Source organism: Herpailurus yagouaroundi, unplaced genomic scaffold (genome assembly GCF_014898765.1).
Source record: "Herpailurus yagouaroundi ecotype Mexico unplaced genomic scaffold, PumYag 162, whole genome shotgun sequence".
Classification (NCBI taxonomy): Eukaryota; Metazoa; Chordata; class Mammalia; order Carnivora; family Felidae; genus Herpailurus; species Herpailurus yagouaroundi.
Genome location: NW_024412403.1, coordinates 20,583,817 through 20,611,277, shown reverse-complemented (window position 1 = coordinate 20,611,277; position 27,461 = coordinate 20,583,817). Strand labels below are relative to the sequence as shown.

Genomic DNA, 27,461 nt, shown 5'->3' with positions numbered 1-27,461 from the left:
GGGGAAGGAAAAAAAAAAAAAAAAAGAGGTTAGAGTGGGAGAGAGCCAAAGCATAAGAGACTGTTGAGAACTGAGAGCAAACTGAGGGTTGATGGGGGGTGGGAGGGAGGAGAGGGTGGGTGATGGGTATTGAGGAGGGCACCTTTTGGGATGAGCACTGGGTGTTGTATGGAAACCAATTTGACAATAAATTTCATATAAAAAAAAAAAACAAATACATTGTTACCAAAAACAAAGCGGAACAAAACAAAACCATATTTTTCAACATAACATCATTCATCAGCAAGAGAAAACAAAGTACAAAGTCTGATATGAAGTTAGCTTTTCTGATACTCTTGTGTCTCTTCCTATCATATAAATCTTTTGCCCTTTAAGTTAGCTTCTATGCTAGGCTTTTTAGATGTTAAATGTTAAATATTTTCCCATTATTCTCTGACTTTCTGGCCTTCTTGACTTCAATTTCTCTTCAAATTCATCTACACTCTACCAATGTCAAAGTTACCTTCATAAGAATTAGAATTAATTATTACACTTTCCTGAGTTCAACCTCCATAGACCCGCTAACATTAACAGGCTAAAGGTAATAGTACTTCACAAGAGCTATTTGTGAAAAGCTTTTGTGAAGTTGCCGTTTCATTTGATTCCTGTGATGCCACCTACTTCTGCTTATTCCTTAGAACCTTCTTGATTCCTTTCCTTAGACCTTTCAATATGGAAAGTGCGTTCTCCACAATTTTGTCCCTTCTGTCTGCCCTCCAACTTTTGTACTTTTCCCGTAGAAATCTCAACTGCTCACCAGCTGTTTGGGGTTAAGATCATCTACAGCCCTAAACATTTTCCCAGGTGTCACTTCTGTGTTTTTTAATGATCGGCCCAGTATCTCCTCATGAATGGTCTAAAAGTGCCTCATATTAATTGTGTTGAAAAGAAAACTGGCAGAGCACCTGAGTGGCTCAGCATGTGACTCCTGATTTCGGTGCAGGTCATGATTTCACGACCCTGAGATCAAGCCCCACGTGGGGCTTTGTCCTGGGTGTGGAGCCTGCTTAAGATTCTCTCTCTCCTTCTCCCTCTTCTTCCCCACAGCCTCTCTCTAAAAAAAAAAAAAAAAAAGAAAAAAAAAAAGAAAAGAAAGAAACAAAGAAAACGTGCTTCCCATGTACCATCCTCTTCACCCATTGCCCCACCAAAAATATCATCTTTTCCTGCTTTCCTTGGATCCATTATTGGCATTATTGGCACCATTAGTGTCTTAAGACATAGATTTCAAATTCTTATTGAATTGTGGAATTGGAAGAAATCTTATTATCCAAGCCGTCTCTCAGAATGCCTAAATTTCCTCGACAAAATTGACTTCTGTCCAAAGTATCTGTGAACTCAGCAATTACAGGTTAAATTGTGTGTTTATGTACTTTCTCGGTACATTTCAAGCTTTGCCATGAAAGAGAGTTAAAGCCAATGGACTAGACTCATCCTTTTCTTTTTTTCTTCACTCTCTTTCTTTCTTTCTTTTTTTATTCAATTATTTCCAAATTCTGTCAATTCATTCTCCCCGGTATTCCTCAAATGCAAACCTTTTCCTTTGCCTTCTCCTTTTACACCATCCTCAATTTCAGCCATATTCCTGGATATTCCCTCTGTACTACTGCCGTGCTAATTCGCATATAAAAGAAAGAGACCTTGAGGTGCCTGGGTGGCTCAGTTGGTTAAGCGTCCAACTTTGGCTCAGGTCATGATCTCACGGTCCGTGAGTTCGAGCCCCACGTCGGGCTCTGTGCTGACAGCTCAGAGTCCAGAGCCTGTTTCAGATTCTGTGTCTCCCTCTCTCTCTGACCCTCCCCCATTCATGCTCTGTCTTTCTCTGTCTCAAAAATAAACATTAAATTTTTTTAAAAAAAATAAAATAAAAATAAAATAAAATAAAGAGACCTAGCCAATGAACATTCAGGACAACAATCCGAGATGCTGGAGAGAGAGAAGCTCACAGAATTTTCTTCCTAGTGGTATTAGTTTCTTATTGCTGCTATAAAAAATTACCATACGTTGTGCCTTAAGACATGTTTGTTATTTTACATAAAAGTGTACAATAGGTCAGAAGTTCTAAATTCAATATGTTTTTTTTACAGAGGCTTTTTGGGAGAATCCATTTATTTGCTTTTCCAGCTTCTAGAGACTGCCTACAGCCTCAGCTTATGGTCTCTTCCTTCACCTTCAGAGCCAGCAATGTAACATCTTCAAATATTCAACTTTCTGTGTGTGTGTGTGTGTGTGTGTGTGTGTGAGAGAGAGAGAGAGAGAGAGAGACTCCCTCTGTCTCTCTCTGTCTCTATCTTACTCACAGGCTTCCTATAAATTCCAAGTTGGTGAGAAGATATGACATGAAAATGCTGTGATCTAGGCTAAGAAACTGGAGGCTGTATCTAAGAGATGGCAGAATTCACCGCCAGGGGTTTTTATGAGCCTAACAGGACTCTGTTTAAGGTGATTTTTCTAACACCTTAATTAATTTCTACTGTTAATTCCTGGACCAGAACTTTTCCTATGCCCCAGTCTCCCAGAAGAAACTCTTATAGCCACATAGATTTGTTATCATTTTCACCAGAACTTTCTGGATATCCTCTTGTCTAATTGGGGATGCTGTATATGGTATATTCTTTCACTTTTGAGTAGACTTTAATTCCCTCTAGAATTTAGATATTTGTTTTAATATAATTCGTCTAAGTTTCAATTTTTTCTCATATCTGGGGGCAGAGCTCAGAAATCCAGACTTCTGGAAAAGCCTTGATAACTGTAATAGTCCCTTAATTCACTTTTCCGTCTTCAGTATCTCCCCAATCTTTGCCTCTTTCATGTTTCTGCTTGTTTAAACTGCTTTGATAAAATGTTTCATGTCTCTTTCTTAGGAACAATTAAGGGTTTCCTACAGCCTCCCAAATGATATATAAACTCCCTGTCATTGAATTCAGGACCCTCTACGATCTGTCCTCAAAACTAACTTTAGAGATTTAACTTACGTATTTCTCTATACAGAGCTTACTTCTCACAAGGGAGATACAGCACATTTTTAACTTCTGCTCGTCATTTAGTTCGTATGTGTAAAAGTACCATTTGAAAACCGTGTACAATCAATTGTATGAGGTAAGAGTCACTGCACCGTGAAATGGGGTCTCCTCATTACCCATAATAATTTCTGCTCATGAAGTTTGATAGGCTGACCATAAATAAGGTATTCAGGTGGTGTGTATTTCTTTGGCTATGGGAATCAGGAACATACATTTATAAGCTCATGTAGCTTTCATCAGTGACTCGTTCCTTCCATACAAACCTTTGCGGTCAGGTGAGAGGTCAATGCCACATAACACAGTAACCTGAAAAAATGCCTTCAGATTCTTCAAAAAGAATAAACTGCTCTCCAGAGGTCATTTTAAATGTGGCCTAAATATTTCTATTCACATTTTGCAAGTGGTCACTCCTAAAAATAATCGACCTTGCTGGAAATTTTCATTGTTTCAAAAGGTGAAGCGATGGTAGAACTTTCTATTGTATCATTATATGTCACTTGGACAAGAGCTCATCTCTTTCTTTCTTTCTTTCTTTCTTTTACTTTCTTCGAGAGAGAGAAAGAGTGAGAGCACACATACACACACACATGCACACACGCACACATGCACACACACACACACACACACACACACAGGAGCAGGGGAGGAACAGAGAGAGAGGGAAAGAGAATGTCAAGCAGGCTTAACATGGTCAGCAGGGAACCCGAGGTGGGACCTGATCTCATGAATCCTGAGATCATGACCTGAGCCGAAATCAGACACTGAGTCAGTCGCTTAACTGACTGAGCCACCCAGGCACCCAAGAGCTCATCTCTGAGATCAAAGATCTGTTCTCTGAAAATGCTTATATGTGCAATCGATCTGTAAATAAAAGCATTAGGTTTATTTTTCCCTCATGCTCTTCATAGATCATAGTACAAACTGCCAACATGTCATTTATGTCCTTATCTTTACTCACTGGTAGAACCAGAACTGAACCTGAGAGAGTAGTGTAGAAGTTTAGTTGCCCACGCTATTCATCAAAATGTCTGTCTGGAAAAAAAGAAACTCGTTGCCATGAGAAATAATACTTTGGTTTTTCAGACCTCCACGGAGAGAAAATATCCAGCGTTCACAAAATTCAGGCAATGTAAATTAGTAATGTCTCCAGCTCCCCTTGTTCAACAATAGTAAGTACTCAGGGAAGTGTGTAAGCATCCTTGGAAAATAAATGGGAGGTTGGTGACTTCTGCACAAAGTCTCCTCTAAGTAAGGAATGTCATTTAGTTAAAAATAGTATTAGTGACTGAACTTAGGGATACATTTGTTCTAAACTAATTTAAAATGCTTATTTAAATCTGGGATAAATATCATAGACTACACAGTGATTCAAAAGGTCTAAAATGTTGTTTCTTTTTTTAAAATTTCTTTTTATTTATTTCTGAGACAGAGAGAGACAGAGCATGAGTGGGAGAGGCAGAGAGAGAGGGAGACACAGAATCAGAAGCAGGCTCCAGGCTCTGAGCTGTCAGCACAGAGCTCGACCCAGGGCTCGAACTCACAAACCGTGAGATCATGACCTGAGCCAAAGTCGGTCGCTCAACTGACTGAGCCACCCAGGCGCCCCTAAAGTGTTGATTCTAATACAACAAAAATTATTGGCAGAATTATTGAAACTAAATGAAATGGAAACCTTTATGATTCTTGAAACAAAGCAAGAAAGGAGGAAAAGAGAGGAAAAAGGAAAAAGGAGGTAATGTGCCATATTAGACAACATGCTAATTATAAGTGTCTTGCTTTATTAATTTTATGATAATTGAATTAAGTCACAATTGCATAGGAGTTTTTTTCTGTGTAATCTAAGCAATAAGTGATATTTGTATCGATCAGGCCCAAAGATAAACTGATAATATTGTTTTTTTTAATTATTTCCCATGTATCTAATAAACTGAAACTAATCAAAGCATTAAATAAAATATGTGCAGTTCCAAAACCTTGAGCTTGAAACCCATTGTGTGTGTGTATGTGTGTATATATATATATATATATATATATATATATATGTGTGTGTGTGTGTGTATACATATACACATGTCACTGAGCAATAAGAAATAGTTTGTAGACTAGATAGATTCATAGGTGTAGATAATTTTAATGGGTAAGAGATTTTCATGACCTGCCTGAAGACAATATTGATGGCTTTCCCAAAACTCTCCCAGTGAGAAAGAGAAAGATACTGTATTGACAAAAATTTTCTACCGAAGAATTCGTGGCATTGCTAAATTGATAGGGACATTATTTTAAATGCAAAATAGATACATTTCCTTATTTGAAAATGTCTTCAAAGAGCAAACACTTTTTTAAAAAACAGACATATTTAAGAGCACCTGGGTGGCTCAGTCAGTTAAGCACCTGACTCTTGATTTCAGCTCAGGTCATGATCTCACAGTTCGTGAGTTTGATCCCTGTGTCAGGCTGTGCGCTGACAGTGCAGAACATGCTTGGGATTCTCTCTCTCCCTCTCTCCATGCTCCGCCCCCGCTGGTGCTTTCTCTCTCTCTCAAAATAAATAAATAAACTTCACACAGAAACGTAACATTGAATCTATACTACTTTAAACATATACAAACTCGGTTTCAAATTCCAAGAAAGAAAATTAGAAAAAGATATTTAAGACGGAAGGGAATATTAAGACTTTCACATATCTTTAGTATTGTTAGCTAAACTTTTGTAGGATAGTGGGGTTACTTTCAAGATAGACAGTTCATTACCTTCTCAATTGTGTAAATAATACCGCAAGCAAAAATTAGAAATATCCCTTAATTAGGTCAATGCTATTTTTATTTATTCTAACTTTATGTTTTTTCAATAAGTAGATCCTACTTTATATTTTTAGATGTCATGTTTTAAATCTAAAATGATTAAATGGTATTTATTAATTTGTGTCTTGTAGCTGAATAAAGTTTGGGGATTTCAAGGAAGTTATATATATACCAAAATCACACAACTACTGGAAAAGGAAAACTTTTTTTGAGATTATACCAAAATATTTACTCAATATCGATGTCACTACAAAAAAATCATATGAAACATACAGCCATTAACATTACATATCTCTGCTTCTTACAACGTAGCTTACATATAGGCAAAATTACTGTTTGCTTGCCTGTCCTAATCTATGAAGTATTGCAAAAAACACACCCCCTCCCATAGCTTTCCATTGTACGCTTAAAACATAAACGATTCCTCCCCTTTGGAAAGGTAAATAAACTTTCAATTCTCACCTCCCCAAAAACGTTTACTCATAATTACAAATGCTGAAGTTTCAGCAGTGAAATACCAGAAATAGACTAAGAACAACTGGTCTTTTCTTTTCATCTAAGTCATGCTATAGAAAGATACAGTGGTGATGGTAAGAAGGCAAAGGCTTTTCACTAAATTGTGTTGCAACATGTTTCAAAATCCTGTGTCAGATGTTTGGACAGGTTGCTTCCATTAAGAAGTACTGATTTTAGTCTACAGCCATACCACCCTGAACATGCCCCATCTCCTCCGATCTCCTCCGATCGCGGAAGCTAAGCAGGGTCAGGCCTGGTTAGTATTTGGATGGAAGAAGTACTGATTTTAAAAGGCAACAATTTAAAATCTTTTCACACACACACACACACACACACACACATAAATGGTCCACAAAACATTTTCCTTTCCTTCTGAAGATTTTAGGAGGCAAAATGAAACATTAACCAGTCTTTTCCTATTAAACTTAAATGGCCAATTGAGACAAGCAGTTCAGAGACCATTCTTCCAACACTGATTAAGACTGTGGTGACATGTGCCAGGGAAGCTTTCGTTACACTTTCTGAACTTTGGGGGCAGACTTGGTGACCTTGCCAGCTCCAGCAGTCTTCTTGTCCATTGTTTTGATAACACCCTTAGCAACTGCCCATGCCATGTCACGAAATCCCAAACCCAGAGGAGGATAGAGAAGGTTTCTAAATGCTTGGGCTCTCCAGGAACCATTTCAATAATGGCAGATCACCAGACTTCAACAATGTGGGGCCATCTTCCAGTTGGTTTCTCCCCATAAAGTCAAATACATTTTCTACTTCATCTCAGCAAAATTACAAGCAATGTGAGGTGTGAGACTTTTTTGCATTAAAGGAAATTCTTATTAACCATATATTGTTCATAAATGTCCCTTTTTAAAAAAAGAAGTCAACTTTCTAGAGGAGTACAATCCTCATGCATGACTTCAGCTTTGCATTATGAGTCTTGTAGTAAAAAAAATCATTTTTTTTACAGTATGATACTTTCCAAATAAACTCTTAAAATAGTCTAGTCTTTCCTTAGATGTTACAATAAAACAGATACGAAATAGACAACAAAGTATAGTTTGTATTTACAAAAAAAGCTGTACGTACAAACAGATTTAGGTTATAAATGTATATGTGCACCTGAATAGGTGCATACCCAGCATTAATTTGGTCTGGATGCTTCAGAAGAATCATTTGAATCTTGAAGTCAGCTGCTTCTCTTGGTGGGTCATTTTTCTCTGTCACCAGCCATATGTCCCAGTAGGTATGTTTGACAGATGCCTTCTTGACACTGAAGCCTGCATCTGCCCCCAGAAAGAGCTTTAGTCAAAATTCCATGGTGTATTTTAACAGACTCCACTTCATTTGTAATGCTGACTGGAACAAAGGTGACCACCATGCCAGGGTTGAGAACACCGTTCTCTCTTCAGCCCACAGGGACGGGACCCATAGCACCAATTTTGTAGATATCCTAGATGGGCAGAAGAAAGATCTTGCCCTTTGGACATTTGTCAGCAGAATGCAATACAGAGCTTCCAGCAGTGCGGTTCCATGGGCATTTCCATCTTTATGGGTGGCTTTCCATTCCTTGAACGAAGGTGTATTAGTACTTGAGTCCAGCATGTTGTCACCGCTTCAACCAGAAATTCACAAAAGTGTTACTGTATTGAGATTATACATGATATTATGCATGAAGATAGAGTTAGCTTTTCTCTTTGCCATGGCTGTTCCAGTTGTTCCATCGTATCACCAAGAAAGTCTGGAACCATGGCACTAAACTTGACTTATGAGAAGTATGCTAAATAGCAGTAGGACTAATTACCTGTTATTTAGAGCCCACCCAATCTCCTCTGATGGAACCCTGTAATAGCTCATCTCATTATTATTAAAATTCTATAAATAATAATAATAATTTTCGGGCACCTGTGTGGCTCAGTCGGTTAAGCGTCTGACTTCGGCTCAGGTCATGATCTCGTGGTTCGTGAGTTCAAGCCCCGCGTCAGTCTCTGTGCTGATGGCTCAGAGCCTGGAGCCTGTTTCAGATTCTGTGTCTCCCTCTCTCTGACCCTCCCCCGTTTATGCTCTGTCTCTCTCTGTCTCAAAAATAAATAAACGTTAAAAAAATATTTTTTAAATAATAATAATTTCTTCTTCTTCTTCTTCTTCTTCTTCTTCTTCTTCTTCTTCTTCTTCTTCTTCTTCTTCTCCTTCTCCTTTATATAGCCTGGTTTTAGTTGAGAACTTGCCCCTAGGCTCTGCTGAGCCCAAAGTGTCTCGCACATACTTTGATGGTACTTTTGCATAGTCTGATTTGTCTCTATACAATTGTTTGTAAGTACCTGCAGTACCCAATCCTGTGTGATAGCTGCAGTTGGCATTGTAGGAGGAATAAATGAAATTATCCTTTGATGCATGTTCGCGTCGCAGACCGCCCTTGGTTTGACATCGCACACACTGACAGAAGACAGTATTGATGTAAGGTTGGAGACATAAGGGTGCCTGCGTGGTTAAGTGTTTCTTGATTTTGGCTCACCGCTTATGAGATCAAGACCCAAGTCGGGTTCAGTGCTGACAGCACAGCTCCTGCTTGGAATTCTCTCTTTCCCTCTCCCTTTGCCTCTCTCTTTCTCTCTCTCTCTCTGTCTAAAATGAATAATTAAATGAGTAAATAAACATTAAAAAAGTTGGAGAAATAACTCAATTAGGCTTTTTTTTTTAAGTTTTAAAGAGAGAAAATTATCAAGAATTCTCATGGATTTCCTGGGCTATTTCAGTGAAACATGGAGGAAAGAGAAGAAAAAAAAAAAAAACAAAAAACAAAAAAAACAAGGCTGCCCAAAATCCTTTTTAAAATGCAGAGACCTGATTCCAAAATGGAGTCAAGAAGGCATACCACCCTTTGATACTGAGATTCTTCTGAGGCTGCAAAAAGATTAAGAATGCTTGTGCATTTGGACTCATTTTAATGATGATACCAAAGTATCACTTAATTTTACATCTTTGACCAAGTGTTATTCATGCTTTGATAATAAGGATTCCTTTTGGACTCCTGCTGACCAGGAGGAGGGCAGGATAATTGACTTACGAGAAGGATTGTTGGGAGGGCAGAATAATTTGTGGTAGACTATTAGCTCAGGTCCTCCAAATGAGATTCAATTCTGGGAAAATATTTGAAATTATTTTGCAAAGAGAAAGCAAGATTAAAACACTGAATAACTTTGAGACAATTAAACTGGTGAAAGCATTTCTATAGTTGGTTTCAAATGAAATGAAATAGGAGATAGATGAAGTTGCTATAAAAATTTTAAGAGATTACAGTAAATATTAGATGGTCTGGCTGGTCCATCAACTCCTTAGACTATAAAACTACCGGAACAAATTCACTCAAATTTTCCTCACCTAAATGAGCTTTTAAAATGTGATGATAACACAAATATGGAAACTATGGTCTCTTCAGAACAAGTACTGATTAAAGTGCTGTGAAATAAAAGACAGAAATACGATTCTGTGTGATGGGTTGATAAGGGTCCCTTGACACAGGAATATGAGAGATCTGAGAAAAATTACATTGATATGGGTTAAATGCCTGAGGATGATAAAGAAACTATTGGATACTATCGCTCAATGTAGTCATAACCAAATTGGCTAAGGGAATTATTTGCTAATAAAATAGTTAAGGGACTGACATGCTTCTGTTAGGGAATATGGTGACCCAATTCTGGAAGGCTTACATGTAAAAATGACTCAAAGTAGAAATTGATGAAGGAGAGTATTGTATCCTAATGTATTACCCCTAAGGTAGTACCCCAGACAGTACTATGAGAATAGATATGATGTCTGAATGTGAGATTTTTTTCCCATACTTAAACCATTAAGAAAAAGAAAGCCATGTCAATCTGCTGTTGACTTGTTTAAATGTGATGTACTAAATGGACATCCTTAGAATTACCTAAACCTACTCAGGGACTTTATTTATTTATTTATTTATTTATTATTTTTTTAATGTTTATTCATTTTTGAGAGACAGAGCATGAGCGGGGAAGAGAGAGGGAGACACAGAATCTGAAGCAGACTCCAGGCTCCAAGCCGTCAGCACAGAGCCTGACGCGGGGCTTGAACTCATGAACCATGAGATCATGACTTGAGCCGAAGTCTGACGCTCAACCGACTGAGCCACCCAGGCGCCCCCTCAAGGACTTAATATAAAACAGTGTAGGATGGGGCGCCTGGGTGGCGCAGTCGGTTAAGCGTCTGACTTCAGCCAGGTCACGATCTCACAATCTCGCGGTCCGTGAGTTCGAGCCCCGCGTCAGGCTCTGGGCTGATGGCTCGGAGCCTGGAGCCTGTTTCCGATTCTGTGTCTCCCTCTCTCTCTGCCCCTCCCCCGTTCATGCTCTGTCTCTCTCTGTCCCAAAAATACATAAACGTTGAAAAAAAATTAAAAAAATAAATAAATAAAATAAAATAAAACAGTGTAGGACATTTGGGTGTCACCAAGGGATTTTTGCTTTATTTAAGAATATTTTAGTTTTACCTGAATTAGTACCCTAAGAGACAGGTTTAATATTCCAGTATTATCTGTGAGGAAAGCTAATAAATCCTGGGGTTTACTTGTAAGGTATGAAAGAATTAGACAAAGTGTTGCCTTAGTAGTCTTCCGTATTCAGTATGGTTTTAACAACTCAAACTACACACCATGCTAAAGGAGATCAGTATTTTGTGAACAATTTGGTTAGTTGTTTTTTGTTTTGTTTTGTTTTTATCCCAGTTTTTATATCAAAAGGAAGCCAAACTAATTTGTATTCGTGTGGAATGGAACCCAACAAAAGCTTACTGTATTCTCACACGGATATAGATCCTGCTGATTATTGACCAAATCTGCCACGAAGAGACTTAGATCTGATTAAACGAAAAAAAAAAAAGACTATTATTCATCATATTGATGATACGATGTTGACAACTCAATCTGAAGGTAAAGAGGCTAAAGTAAATGCTGATAAATCAAGATAGACATGGTAGCGTCACGGATTAACCAAGCTAAACTACGAAGTCAAGCACAAATGATAGGATTCTTAAAAATTACCTGGGCTGGGGACACTACAGATATACCTCAAGGAACCAAAACTTAACTTATTTTCTCTGCCATCTCCAAAATGAAAATAAAAGTCATGGAGATTGATTGGGTTGTTGGTCTCTGGAGAAATCACATACTACAAGTGGGAATTTTACTAGTCTCTTTTCACAAGAGTAGCAGGGAAAAAGATGAATTTTAATGATGTTATGCACAACAGAAGACACTCAGCATTTCAAAGAATTCAGTCTAATGGCTTACCCAGTCTATTCTTTGGGGTGGTACAAACCCAATGCTCAAATGATATAAGTGTCAGCCACTTGCACTCATGCTGTCTAGAGCCTTTTGCAAAAGCTCATATCTGTTACCCAGCAATAATAACTGCTGGGATTTTGGAGTCGAAGTTTGCCAGAAGCTGTTGCCATATAAATTCCCTTTGAAAGACAATTTTAGGTCGGTTACTGGGTTTAAAATGAAACTGTTTCTGCTATGGAAGGACATGAAATTATTTTGAGACACAAAATACCTTTTGTGTCATGGATTATATCAAAACAACATTCCAATAGAGAAAGAAACACACAGAGGAGTTGGGAATCATATATTAAAAACTATGCCGCCACAGTACCCATCTCATCTGTGAACAGGTGGCTGCCATACCTTTGGGTTCTATATTAGATTTACCTGAGAAATTACCTAACTCTACAGTTGAATAGGTGTGTCCCTAATCATCAGTTAATAGATTCTAACTAAGCAATAATGTTCGCATATGGTACTTCCCAGGATACTCAATCTGAAATGCAGCTGTATTGTAGCTGGTCAATGGTTGCAATTTGCAAGAATACTTAAAAATAAATCCACTAAGTTAGCAGAATCAGGAGCAGTGTTCCTTGTGGCATCTGAAGAACTAGATACAAATTATTATAAAAATAATAAAACAATATAGTTTTGTGCCAATTCTTAGGCAGTGGCCAATGAATTGGCAATATGATTCATAAACTATGTCTTAAATTATTAGAGGGTAAAAGTGGTTCCCACATGTGGCAATATTTTCATGAAAAAATTAGTTTTAAGAGGACAAATCAAAGATGTGTATAATGAAGTATGTGCACACACGCATATGCACACACACACACACACATTAGAATGGAACTAGATCTAAAAAACAATGTTCTTTTTCACTCTGTGCAAGTGATCCCTCGAGTGCATGAAGTGAGTGGTTATGAAGCCATTCAGACTCAAAAAAATGAGAGAGAAAAGATACACCTCACCATCCTTGAAAACTCAAAAATCTAATAATTCTCTTTGTTCAACAGGACCCTCAGAAAACAAAAGCACCTAAAAGTACCACGAGGGTATCTGGACTGACCTGCATCTAATTAGGGGATGATACTGGCAAGTTACCTATGGCCCCAGTTGTGGGTCTTGACCGGGATAAATATTCATTCTGGATTTGGAATTGTATACTTAGTAACTGAAGCAAACCTCCAATGCTATCGCCTGCAACAGAAAATAAACAGTTTTTAATGTTCGCACCTTTAAGTTATCTGAACAAGTAGCCCACTTTACAGCAAGCGGAGTACAACAATGAACTAATAAACATCATATCCAATGGGCTTTCATGAATGTTCCATCCCAAAAAGTAGTGGACTGTTTGAAATTTGGGGTGAACTATTGAAATATCTGGTTATGAAATTGGGCGGTGATTGGAGACTGAAAAAATAGCTTGAAAGAGAAAAGGATTTATGTGTTAAGACAATATGTGAAGGTAAATGGGGTCTACCATTGGATAGACTGATGGGACATAAAGGAAAAAAAATAGGGAATAGATGGTGGAGACTGATGTAAGAATGGATTTACATGAACTTATTCCTTCCTCTTTCTTCCCCACCTCCTCCTCCTCTTTCTTTCCCCCTCTTCCCTCTCCTACTCCCTCCCCCTCCCTCCTCCCACTCTCCCTCCTCCTTCTTTTCCTCTTTCTTTTTCTCTTCTTCCTCCTCCTCCCCCCTCCACCCTCCCACTCTTTCTCCTCCTCCTCCTCCTTTTTCTGCTTCCCTTCTTCTTCTCTTTCTCCTTCTTCTCCTCATTCTTCTCCTTCTCCTCTACCTGGTCCAGCAGTTCTGGGACCTAGATTGCACTTACTAGTTCCAGACAAAAAATCAGCTTCTAAACATGACACCATGACAATTCTAAATATTAAATACTTGAGTTCTTAAAGAATAACGGGATGGTTGTTCCTTCCTGTCGCCTAGCTAACCTGAGATTAATGGTTCTGCCTCTTTACTACCTAGTGGATGAGCCGTTTCATTAGCCTATACTTTTCCATTCCTACATGATATATCTGGGAATGGACACTGGCAGGTCTTATGTTGTGGCCAGCTGTATGAGTCAGTACCTTTGCTGAACTTGACAGTTCTACCCCAAGGTGAGTTTCTGGTGGAATTGAATAATAAATGGAAATAAGTGGGTATAATTGCTGACTGAACAGGTGCAAAAACTTGGTAACACTAAAAGGAAAATGTAACAATACTATGGTGCTTTGACAGCAAGATAGTCATACTCTTGTCTTTATTCACAGATGCCCATAATGGTTCAGCTATTTCCTGTCAGAATCTCTTTCTTTGTTTGAATGTGATGATCCAGGATGGGTCCTGGTGGATTTAGTAAGCATTCATTCTACATTATCCATGTGATGGTACATCTCAATGATTTTAATAACACTCTGTGGATGAACATTTGAGAGAACTCTAAAGTTGATTCTTCTCTTGTTTTTCGTTTTACATGTTATGGTAATCACATTGGACAGCTTTGTGGGGGGTAAGCTACAAAAAGTCTTACATTTCAAGCTCCTACAAAAAATTTTGTTCAACAACAGAGCCATGGACCATTATGTAACTATTGACTTACATTATAATATGTTGAGAAAAATACCTAGATAAAATAGTCTTCAAATATCTTTGGTGATCAACTTACTGTAATATTCTCTGTCCCAAGATTTTTGAGAGTAGAGGCCGAAATCAAGATAAAGAATACTTAGCAAACTGAAATCACTATTAGTTTAGGAAAGACTTGCTAGGCTCACAATAGTCCCAATGCTCTTTGAGTATACCTATGAGGAATTTTTCTGAATACTCCAACTAAACTATAGTTGTAAGTAACAGCTATCCACATGACATTCTGCTGAGGAGGTCATATTTTCTGGTTCCAGGATAGATTCTCAAACTAAACTTAATGAATAAACTTACTGGCAACAATATGTTTGGTACATCAGACAAAATTGTCCGAAACATTCTAAGAGCAGCGTGAGTGATTTTGGCTCAAGTCTAGAAGTCATCGGATAAACCAAACTCATCTCTAATGAAGAGAGATATACTGAGGAAAAAGACTCATGAACTTCTATTGCCATTTAGAATGCACAATATTCCAGGAGAGAGATAAAATATAACATGTGGCCTGTATAGAGGATATGCTTTTGGAAAAATGGATTAAAAAAGTCAACAGGTTGTTAGCATTCTAGGAGAATGCTGCACACACTGATGTGAGAAGTGTTATCTATATATACTCCTCTAGGTGGAAATAGCACAGCTCAGGGAAAATAGTGTTTGAACTTGGCAGAAAAAAGCGCAAGGAACTTATATGAAACTTTTGGTCCCAGTAGGTCATGGGAACCCATTTATGGACACCACATTTTGCATAAGTGTTCCTTAACTTTGAAAGCATCATGAATAAATTTAAGAAGCAAATTTACACAATATGCAGTTAATTAGACCTGACACTTTTTAAACATGTCTAGGATTCTTACTAGAGGACATAAAATGGTGATTATTTGAGGAAAAGTTCTATTGGGAATCTATGAATGTGTACACTTGCAGTATGAGACAGGAAGTATAAAACATGTAATCTGGAATTAACTGACAGCTGGCCCATTGAATGATTTAATAATATCTATAACAATACTGGTATTGATGACCCTATTGAGAGATTGAATTGGTAGGTTGACCACCTGTTTTTCCAGGGGAAGATGATTGGCTAGAGAAAATGTAGTTTTATCTAATAATTACTACATTAAACCCATATATCGATCACTTTCATATATTTCAAATTTCACCACTGAAAGGAAGTAAAAGGATTGTGAACTTGGGAATTACACACAAATTTGAGTTGATATATTTAGTAAATTAAAATGCGTCTTTCAAAAGCAATACCTAGGGGTGCATGCGTGACTCGGTTGAGATTCTGACTCTTGATCTTGGCTCAGGACATAATTTCACAGTTCCTGGGTTCGAGCCCTGCAATGGGCTCTGCACCGACAGTGCGGAGCCTGCTTGGGAGTCTTTCTCCCCCCTTCTCTCTCTGCCCCTCCCCTGCTCACACATTTTCTCTCTCAAAAATAAGTAAACCTTTTTTAAAAAGAAATGGAAACCCATTTTTTAAAAAAAGGAATTCTTAGGTCTTATTGAGTGATATAGTTAGTATTTTGATGCTTATCATTCAACTTTTTCTATTTTATATGTATTTTTAAAGGCACAATATGAGAAGTGATGAGGTTAAGGCATATGAAAGTGAGAAAGCTAGACAAAGTACAAGGGACTATCTAGGAATGGAGATAACCTAAAGCTTTTTGGTGGTAATTTTATGATTATCACCAGAGATGCATGGAACCATGATATTCACCTATGGCCAAAGAAGGATGGAAATGTCTTGTTAGTGAATTAGAATACAATGCTTAACGTTCAAAACTCTTATGTAAGCAGTAGGTCTAGGTTTGTCTATATATGTCATTAAAAATAAGCAGATAGATGTGTTACACCTGATTTAAAGGATTACACAGCCTAGTTTCAGCTACATGAAAATAAACAGGGGAGCAAAAAGCTTCCTCAGTAAACTTGTAACATGGGTCCCTTGAGAACAAGTCATCTAGAGCACATCTAGGTATTTCATCTTCCAAAGACAAAATATGCCCTCTGCAACTGAGAATGGGTCCTGGAAACTTTATCTGGAAGTCTTGGGCCTCCCTCATGTTTGCACTTGCTTCTTTCTCCAGCCATCTCCTGATGCAGCATATCCTTTACCTTTATTAAAGTTATACCTGAGTATTCCTCTGGACTGTTGTGAGTTGTTTCAACTATCTTTTCTTGTATAATTGCCAAATCTTACAAGTTCTCTTCTGCTCTATGGTTCCTCTTGTGTTTTGGAAATATGTTCAAGTGATTTGATACATAATGCAAATCATTAATTTAAGCACTTAGACAGAAGGCCATAAGAAAATATCAATGTTCTTGGTTTTACTAGAATAGCGTGTAAGAATAGGATTTGAGCAGTGATGGATCCAGGGAGGAGTAGCCTTGGAAGTCCTCTGCTCTGGACCCAGGAAATGAGAAGGAAATTTGGGCAAAGAAGATTAAAAAGAAGAAGAAGAAGAAGAAGAAGAAGAAGAAGAAGAAGAAGAAAAAGAAGAAGAAGAAGAAGAAACCTTATGAAGAGTTATTATTCTTTTTATCTTCAGTTTGCACTATTCATTTTAAACAAGGTCTATGATAAATTATGCTTTCCTGCTGAAGTGGCTCCATCTCCTACATGATAAGCCCGGATTCTATCCCTGCCTGTGGCAGTAATTAAATTAGCCATGCCACCTTAAGATAAGTCATTTTTCTTCCCTGGGATCTCAGTTTCCTTATATATAAAAGAAGGGAATTACAGCCGCTGGGTATCAGTACCTCTTCATACCCAACATTATACAGTATTTTGTGTTGTGAAACTCATGCATGTCTAACCCACAGCAACGCACCAGAACATTGGAATAACTGTTTTAAAGTTTTTGTATTTTGGCAAAGAGAGAAAGCATGAGCAAGGGAGAGGGGCAGAGAGATAGGGAGAGAGAGAATCCCAAGCAGGTTCTGTGCTGTCAGCACAAAGCCTGATGCAGGGCTTGATCTCCCAATCCATGAGATCATGACCTGAGCCAAAATCAAGAGTTGGACGCTCAACTGACTGAGCCACCAGGAGCCCCTGGAATAATTTTTATTCATTCTGGAGTATAAATGTTTCTACACTAAGTAACCTAGTACATTAACGTCTATACTTTCTTGTTATCACTATTTTAAAATCATATTTGAATCATTCTAGGTCAGAACTATGTCTTCATTTACTTTAGTGATTAGGTTTTATGCTGAGTGATTAGAGATATAAAATGTATAACAGACAGCTTCTGCTTTATTTGTCCATTGTGTTGACAGAGATAAGTCTACCCTCACCATTCATTCATCATAAAAGAGAAAAGTAAGAAACATGGAAAATATCAAGTACATATATAATCCTGGTGTATTAGAATTTTCCAAAAAATAAATAAATAAATAAATAAACCAACTAAGCAAAACAAAAAACAGAACCAATAAAAGATACAGTAAAACCTTGGATTGTGAGTAACTCCTTCTGCAAATGTTCCACAAGATGAGCAAACATTGCTAATAAATTTCAACCTGATAAACAAGCAATGTCTTGCAATATGAGGAGTACACAGCACTGAACATCACATGATCACAACTGAGCCAATGGTTCTTCCCTCTCTCTCTCTCTCTTTCTCTCTCTCTCTCTCTCTCTGCAGAATTGTGGGTGATTGCCTCCCATACTCAGATGCTCAGGGTCAGGCCGTGGTGTTTGGCAGAAGTCAATGACTCTTCAGAACGTTGGAAGGTGCCCACAACTGGCGTTGGTGTATTTTTTTTTTTGTCACTTCCAAGCAGACTGTATGGACAGTCCTTTGCTTTTCCATACAAGAGTAAGCTTAGGAATGCTTTGCTTCATTCTAGGTCAGGCTGCCTGCAGATAGAGACACTTTCCTCTGCTGCCTCATTGCCAGTTACATGAAATACAGCACATGACAAGAGTTTGTCAATACTGTACTACAGTCAACCTCCGTGTGAATGTATACAATGGCCCCCATGCAGAAAAAAGGTCAAAAAGAAAGCCGGTACGATCACAGTGGAAGTTAAGAAGGAAATCATATAGAAGTATGAACAAGGTATTTGAGTGGCCGAAATTGCAAGATTTTATAAGAAGTTTACATCCATATCTCATCTGCAGAGGAGGAGGAGAAAAAGGTGAAGGGATCCCTCACTTCAAGTGAGATAACGGAATGTGTAAAATGTAGGAAACAGTGCAAAATTTTGTAGAAGAGCACCACCTGGAAAGGCCGTAGCATTGTAAGAGATGAATCTGTTTAACAACAAACAATGCAATGCCACATTTCCACGGAATCCTCAAAAGGAAGCAAAAGCATCATTGGATAGATTCCTTGTTAAAGTTGCACGAAAAGAATAAGATTCAATTGAGCCATCGATAGCAGTGATTCTGTTAGTGATAGTGAAAGTTGTCCTACACAATAACTCTCCTCTCTCTTGTTTCCCTCACACCAGCCGCGAAGGTCTTCAAAGATATGTGCAGGTTAATTTGTTTATTTTCCATTATTTTGTATTTTCTTTCCTACTTGTACTACCTTACAGTATTGTGATCATTTTTATATGAATATTTTTGGGTGTGAAACGAATCATCTGCATTTCTAGTATTTCTTATGGGGAAATTCGCTTTGATACACAAGTGATTTGGATTCAAATATGTGTCCCTCACTTCCTCTCCAAAGTGATTAGCTTCATTTAAAACCGATATACATGTTTCAGGTACATCTAGTAATTTCATAATTTAAAAATATTCTTCCTTAAATTTTAGCCTGCTCCTTTGATTCGGTTATTATTCTTGAAAATTAGTGTCATTGTATCTTAACAGATGAGGCAAGAGAATTTCTTATCTGCTTTTAGTATGATTAGAGGAAATTCTAGTTGAAAATTGCACATAATGACTGATAAAAACTGAACTGATCTCATTGTTTTATTCCTTGCTAGTTGAAGCCTAGGCTATTAGGTGGTTTGGCAGGTGCTTTAATTAGTGACATACATATCTTAATAATGAAACTATTAGTAAGTTCCCTTTAAATAGGCCATGGGAAGCTAGTTATTGCTGAAAATAAAATATTCAACATTACAAATACTTAGGCTACTTTTATCCTGAAATTATGTTTAATAGTTTTGTTTGTTTGCTTTACAAACTTCTATCAGTAAAATAGAATGGAGATTTTAAAAATGAAATAAAATTGCCCATTATTATGTTAGAAAACTTTCCAGAGCAGACGTTTTATCTTTGAACCCAACACTTAATTCTTTACTATGGAAGTGTACAAAAGAACATAGCTATTCATAACTGGAAGCCAAACTTTCTATTATATTATCATCAAGCCTAAGAAATTTGGAAAATTAGGTCCTTCTTTTTAATGTTTAAAAATGCTTTTATGTTTCAGATTAAACCAAAGCCAGCGCATTTATTTTCAACATTTCAAAGATACCATGCTTTCAAAACAAAGGAGATCAGAGGCATGCTCTATTTGGTTTTTCAAAACAAGCACTGATTGCATAACACATTTAATTACATTTAGATATCATTTGTAACAAAGCAGTCATTACATATTACCTATTAATTATACTTTGTGATTGTATGAGATAAGGTTAGGTGTTAACAATTCACGATACAAAAGACCAAATTATCTTATTTACATTTTTCCCCATCGAGTCTTCTGCATCTGTGATTATTTCTGTTCAGAGATAAGCCAAAAACGTAACTTTTCCAGAGGGGTAAAAGCAGTAGTTAGCCACACAAGATACCCTCTAAAGTTCCAGGGATATAAATTAGGATTCTAATAAATCCATAAAACTTCAATATTAAGGTACAATTTACTGAATTACCATCTACATGTTTTATTACAAATGCATGTTTTGTTACGATAAAAATAATTATGAGAGTCTACATGTACAGAATGAGTTAGGATGTGATTTTCTGAATGTACAAAGGAAATGAAAGTAACAAAGGCTTATAATAGAAATTAGACTAATGTCTTATTGATAGAGGGAAACATATTTTCCCTGTGATTTCATAACTTGTCTTATTACCCAGAATGTACCATTACCCTACTATATTTAGGATCCTAAAACAAGAATAAGAGAGATACTTTGTTATCATCCATTCTGAGGCCAGCGATAATTCCTAGTTTGTACCTCATAGGGTATTCTTAAGGATTGTATTGGAAAGAAACTGAAACACACTTGTTTCACTCTAGTTAATATGAAGAATAGTATATTAAAATGAAAGTACTTTTTTTAAACAATCTTTTAGTTTCTTCTGTATGGTAGATTAGAAGCATCGGTAAATGCCTTGCTGCTCCTCTAAGTGAGAGGTGGGCATCACATGTTTTTCCTCTCCTTGAATCTGGGCAGGTTTTAGGGAATTCTTAGCTCAAATAAATGTAGCCGAACTGATCTTTCAGGAATTGCGGGGACTCTGCCAAAAGGGACATTTCAGTGTGGTCCTCTAGGGCTCTTGAAAGACTTTCTCTAGAAATCCCAAGTTGCAAGGTATGAATCCCAAAAACCCTGGGACCGTCAACAGTCTCCAGCCAGACAGCTTTCAACCAAGGTGCAAACCAGATCATCCGGACCCACCCATCTGCCAAGTGAATCTAAAGAGTGACCTCTCTTGGTGCCATGCAGATTTTCCAATCCAGACAATTAGAGTCTATGATAAATGTATTGTTCTTTAATTCCTCTGGGTTTGGGGGTTCTTAAATGAAACAAGTTATTTCGTTTTTTGGACGACTGGAGGTTATCCAGGTTAGCTATATAGGAATCCACCAGGAACACTTGAAAATATCACCCATTCCTCATATGTACAAATGTTTACAATGGCTTCATTCCCATCAAGTGGTTTAATCACACCCCTGTCACAGATCTAACAGTTAATACTTGATTTGGATGGTATCTGGTAACCTGTTAGGTTAAAATATACCTCAGAGAAGGTGAGGAAAAACTGGTGAGGATTTTTTTTTTCATTTAAACAACATGTAATGCATATTGTACAATCACGGAATCTTCACATACACTGAAACCAACGAATTTTTGGCTCACAAAGAATGTAAACATATGTGTGAGTGTGGCTGTGTGTTTACGTCACAACAAAAATTTCATGGTTTGACATATACGTAGGTTGGTTTCGACAACATTTCTATATTACACGTACTTTTATTAAGTTACTACATTTTTTTAAGATGATGTTCTGGATCCTTCCAGTTGGGCCTACATTTACGTCAGCTTTTAGAGTAGACTTTACCAACTCAGGCCTCTCTGCGCTTTTGCAAATGCCTATTCCTAAGTTTAGATAGTGTCTAAATAGTTTAAATTGTTATCTTATGGAAGAGGTGTTTGCAGAAGTTTTCTAAAATACAATAGTTCTCCTTATCCACCCAGGGGTACATTCCAAATCCTCATTGGATGCCTGAAACCATAGAGAGTATCGAACCCTATATATGCTATGTTTTTCCCTGTAATACATACCTAGGATAAAATTTAATATATATAAATTAGGCACAGTAATTAATTAACAACCATAAGTAATGATAAAATAGAACCATTATAACAATACACTGCAACAAAAGTATTTTGAGTGTCATTTCTCTCTCTTTCTTTCTCAAAAGATCTTATTGCACTGTCCTCCCCCTTTTTATGATGATGATGTGAGATGACAAAATGCCTATGTAAGGAGATGAAGTGAGCTAAGTGACAAAAGTATTGTGATGTGGTGTTAGACTACTATGGCCCTTTTGACTAGACATCGGTTGGATGATCATCTGCTTCTGGACTGTGGTTGGACCACTGAAACCACCAGAATTGAAAACATGGATAAAGGCGGACCACTGTGTGCGAATTTACAGGCATTGGAAGAAAGGTAATTTATTCTGGTACTGGATGCATTTATTGATGATATATAGTATTTTTGTGTGTAAGGGAGAATATGCATTTAATATCTTAACTTCATCTACTTATATCTACTACATCCCTATTCACATTTCCATTTAAAATGAATATGTTAACATACCAAGTTACTGTATTTTGTCATGACAAATCCATACGTTAAAATAATGTAAATAGCGACAACACAAATCTCTGAGATCAGAATTGAGGAAATAATCCTGGTTCATATGATGGAAAATGACTTCTTTCACTATAAAAATTTGTTCGGTGCAAATTTCAGTTGAAATGAAGACTTTTGCTGAGATTAGAACTGATAAGATTTTAAAGCATAATAATGGAATCTGTCCATGACCTTAATTACAGTGTTTATAAACCAAGCTCAGTAATATTCAAATTACTATCTCTATATTAAAATGTATACATTGTAATTACATCCTGTGAGGCTACTGCCTAGACCCAATGGGGTGGCTATTTTCAAACTGTAGTTAATCATTTCATCCTTTGAATAGTAGGGATAGAAGGTATTAGAATAATTTTATTTTATAACACCTTTCATTTATAACATGCTGCTATTTCCAAATTGATACCTTTTTTATTTTTAAAATAAAAGGGCAATTTTAGTTATAAACTGAGCTCTTGTTAAACCAAATCACATAATAATTTGTGTGGCCATAAAGAGAAATAACAAAGTATAAATTTTAACTGACCAAATATTTCACTTTCGAATGAAACATGTATGTCCTTTTGAAAGAAAAATAGCTTGTACTCTGTAAAAGAAAGTTTATATACATAGAAAATATTAAATTTTAATTGTCAATTATAAGGACTAAAAAGAGGAACAACTGTTTGGTAAAATTATTTTCTCTTCATTGAAATCACAGTGAAATACGCATTCATAAAATCTAAAATGAGAGTGAAGAAAATGTCATGTTGCCCTAACCTAGAAAGCTTTGTTACATTAGGGATAATATTCTCCAAACATGTCAAAATGTCTCACTTTTTATACTTAGATGAAGTTGTTGATTTATGATTTTTTTATGATTCACCATATTTAGAAAATTAATATCCTACCACATCAATCATCAGAACAATTGTTAGGGCTTCAACTGAGCTTTGAAAATGTACACTTATACACATAAAACCTGGGGAAGAATGTGCAGGTGACAGTCTCATGCGATTAATTAACAAGTTTCTAAGGAACAAAATCACTTATCCAGTTGATTTTTGTGTTGGAAGGTATTCTGTCATTCTAGTCAAGTGATAACTGAAATTGTAAGAAAAGCATGTTAAGTTAAATAGCTTAATAGAGGGGCGCCTGGGTGGCGCAGTCGGTTAAGTGTCCGACTTCAGCCAGGTCATGATCTCGCGGTCCGTGAGTTCGAGCCCCGCGTCGGGCTCTGGGCTGGTGGCTCAGAGCCTGGAGCCTGTTTCCGATTCTGTCTCCCTCTCTCTCTGCCCCTCCCCCGTTCATGTTCTGTCTCTCTCTGTCCCAAAATAAATAAAAACGTTGAAAAAAAAATTAAAAAAAAATAGCTTAATAGAGACAAATGAAACACATAAACTAGATAATAGACTGGAAGAAGTTATTTTAAGCTCAAAAGATAAAAAAAAATATGGAAAAACAATGTCATATTTAATTTAATGGATGCGGTCGTGGCATCCATGTCTAATTCTGGCATCGATCCAGAAGAAGAGATTTGAGAAGAAAGAAGGACTTTCGATGAAGGTAATAATTGAGAATTTGTTGTAAACTGGCAAAAGATAGGCATCTTTAGAGTCTGGAAGCCTGATTTCCAGGCATGGAAAAAAAAATTGAAAAGGGTGTCAAAAAAAATTCCTAAAACACTGAGGCAATGAGATCTTAATAAAAGACTGATTACCTACAGAGATATAGTAGATTTCACCATTGCAAAAATAGGACCCAGAAGTCAGTGAAATATTGTCTTCAAAGTGTTGGGGGGGAAAAATGTTAAATTGCAATTGTTTACTTAGGTCAACTACAAATTAAGAACAAATCTGAAATACCTTTTTCTTTCAATTTTGTTATTGCTATGGGGACACTTGAGGGATTCTACTGAAAGGTATGGACTTCTGCTCTGGCTAATACATGTGCATGCGAGAGTTGCATAAAACAAATTTGTATATATCCTGAAGCCTCTTCTCTGTTCTAGACAGCACAACTTTACTTGTGAATCAAGCTACTGTAGTCTGTATGAATACATGCAGTATATACGAGAATGTGTATACTGAATACCTACGCCACTTTCTTTAGAACACTGTAGCCCTTTTTTTTTTAATTACCTGTTCTGATTTTATTTTTTCATTTTTATTTGTTTTTGAGAGACGGAGAGAGAGAGACAGAGACAGAGACAGAACATGAGTGGGGGAAGGACAGAGAGAGAGAGGGAGACACAGGATCAGAAGCAGGCTCCAGGCTCTGAACTGCCAGTACAGAGCCCAAGGCGGGGGGCTCAAACTCACGAACTGTGAGATCATGACCTGAGCTGAAGTTGGACGCTTAACCGGCTAAGCCACACAGGCGCCCCAACTGTTCTGATTTTACTAAAGGCATCATCCATTACTTCACACATAGGCTAAAACAATCCATAGATTTACAATATATTTCATGCTTTCTTCAAACACTCTCAGGCCCTGGCACTCTCAATTTCCACTAACTCAAGCAAAAGATGCTTGCCCTAGATTCCTATGTAAACATGCAGAAACATAGTCTTTAGAAGCCAGACTGTATAATTACTGGTTTGGGGCAAGAGATTATCTATCTGTTCTCTTCTGTTACTAGTAATAGCTTTTGACATCTCAAAATACAAATCCTTAAAGTTGTGTGTGTGTGTGTGTGTGTGTGTGTGTGTGTGTGTGTGTCTGTGTGTTTTAAGACAGAAACTTATAAGGAACAGTGTTCTTTAACTTTTGAATATGTATACAACTCAGAATGGCAAAAAGATCTATAATACTTCCCCCTAGCTGTTGAGCACATTTTGAAATTGACACACTTATAAGGTCTTTGGTGCAATAACCTTTGCCCCAGTCTTTCCACCCAAACTGGAGGGTGAGAATTGCATATTGCTGATGGCAGAGAGACTCTGAAAACAGACTGCTGGCTTGAATAGCGTCTCTGTATCACCAGTATCTTGTTATTTGAACGAGGACTTCTTGTTTCAGTTCTCAGGTATGCTTTTTCCTCTGTGAATAGGTAGACTCACTTTTCCCACTTGCAAATAAGAATAATGATAGTAAATACCTCTAAGATTGTTGTCACTATCGAAGATTTACATTATTTCTATCATTTAATACAGTTGCTGAAATAAGTACCCCCAAAACAGTTATCACCCATTACTACTTCAGTTAGAAGTGCAGCTCAGTTATTTCAAAACAGCATTAGTGTAGACTATGGGATACAAGGAGTGAATTTTAAAGGTAACTAGTTTCAACTAAATTGAATACATTTACTTATGCACAAATATATTTTAGTTTTGTAGTTTGGGTAAGTAAATATGCAACTTGGGAACTATTCACACTCAGAAACGTTTTGAGAAAAATTTTTAAATATTACTTACATTATTACTATTACCTATCAGAAATATTTAATTATTAAAAAACGTGTTATGGTACATGTAATGAAAAGCTATTGTATGTAACATTTCAAATCAAAAATTTCTTGTCTTGTTTTTCATGTATTCATATGAAGAATAATAGTTGAATTAGAATTTTATATCTGGAGGCACCTGGGTGGCTCAGTTGGTTAAACAGCTGATTCTTGGTTTCAGCTCAGGTCACGATCTCATGGTTTGTGAGTTCCAGTCCCTCAGTGGGCTCTACACTGACAGTGTGGAGCTGTAATCCTAACGGACTTAAACACTGCAGATCAAATTAGGCACTGAACTGGCTAAGATAAACTAAGAAAAATGTCAGTATAGATTTTAAGCATTTATTTATTTTTGAGAGAGAGGGCTAGCACGAGCCAGGGAGGGGCAGAGAGAGAGACAGAGAGGGAGACACAGACTCCCAAAGGCTCCAGGTTCTGAGCTGTCAGCCCACAAACCATGAGATCATGGCCTCTACCAAGGTTGGATGTTTAAGTGACTAAGTCACCCAGGTACCCCAAAACGTCAGACTTTTTAAAAAAGTTTATTTTGAGAGAGAGCGAGATGGAGGAAGGGGCAGAAAGAGAGAGAGACACAGAGAGAGAGAGAGAGAGAGAGAGAGAGAGAGAGAGAGAGAGAATCCCAAGCAGGTTCCCTGTTATCAGTGCAGAGCCTGATGTGGGACTTGAACCCACAAACCGTGAGATCATGACCTGAGCTGAAGTCTGACACTTAACTGACTGAGCCACCCAGGTGCCCCAAAATGTCAGTTTTGAATAGACATCACTTGTCTACTGGAAAATTTCTCACATTTTCTAACACCAAGCAGCAAATCATATAGAATTCTACTATAAATATGGAATTTCTGGCAATTAAAGAAAGTAGATTGTATGAAATATTCTTTCTTTAATATTTAAAATTATTAATAAGCATAACAATCCATACAGTTTCATCGTACAAATAAATGCATGTGCTATATACTATATTTATTATATTATATAATTGATTTGTTTGTAAAATATGAGAAAATAGGCAGGGGAAACAAGAGCGAAGATTTTCACCAAGATAAAAAGTTTCTGCACAGTGAAGGAAACAATGAACAAAACTAAAAGGCCGCTTTTTGAATGAGAGAAGATATTTGCAAATGACGTAACTGATAGAGGGTTAGTATCCAAGATCTATAAATAACTCACCAAACTCAACACCCAAAAAACAACCCCGATAAGAAATGGGCAGAAGATGTGAATAGACATTTTTACAAAGAAGAGATCCAGATGGCCAAAAGACACATGAAAAGATGCTCAACATCATTCATCATCAGGGAAACACAAATCAAAACCACAATGAGATACCACCTCACACCTGTCAGAATGGCTCACATTAACAGCACAGGAAACATCAGGTGCTGGTGAAGATGCAGAGAAAGGGGAACCCTCTTACACTATTGGTGAGAATGCAAATTGCTGTAGCCACTCTGGGAAACAGTACTAAGTTTCCTCAAAAAGTTAAGAAAAAATAGAACTATCCTATGGCCAAGCAATTGCACTACTAGGTATTTACCCAAAGGGTACAAAAATACAGATACG

General features: G+C 37.1%; 1 long non-coding RNA gene across 1 annotated transcript in view; it reads right to left on the bottom strand.

Moving 5' to 3' along the window:
• The window catches only part of LOC121035743 (uncharacterized), a 26,967-nt gene extending 8,223 nt beyond the window's left edge, over positions 1 to 18,744 (bottom strand). Inside the window, exons 1-2 of the long non-coding RNA XR_005793043.1 lie at positions 18,655 to 18,744; positions 1,470 to 1,474 (exon numbers count right to left, since the gene is read on the bottom strand). This is a non-coding gene — a long non-coding RNA (uncharacterized LOC121035743). The remainder of the gene's footprint in view (positions 1 to 1,469; positions 1,475 to 18,654) is intronic.
• Positions 18,745 to 27,461: the final 8,717 nt, after the last annotated feature.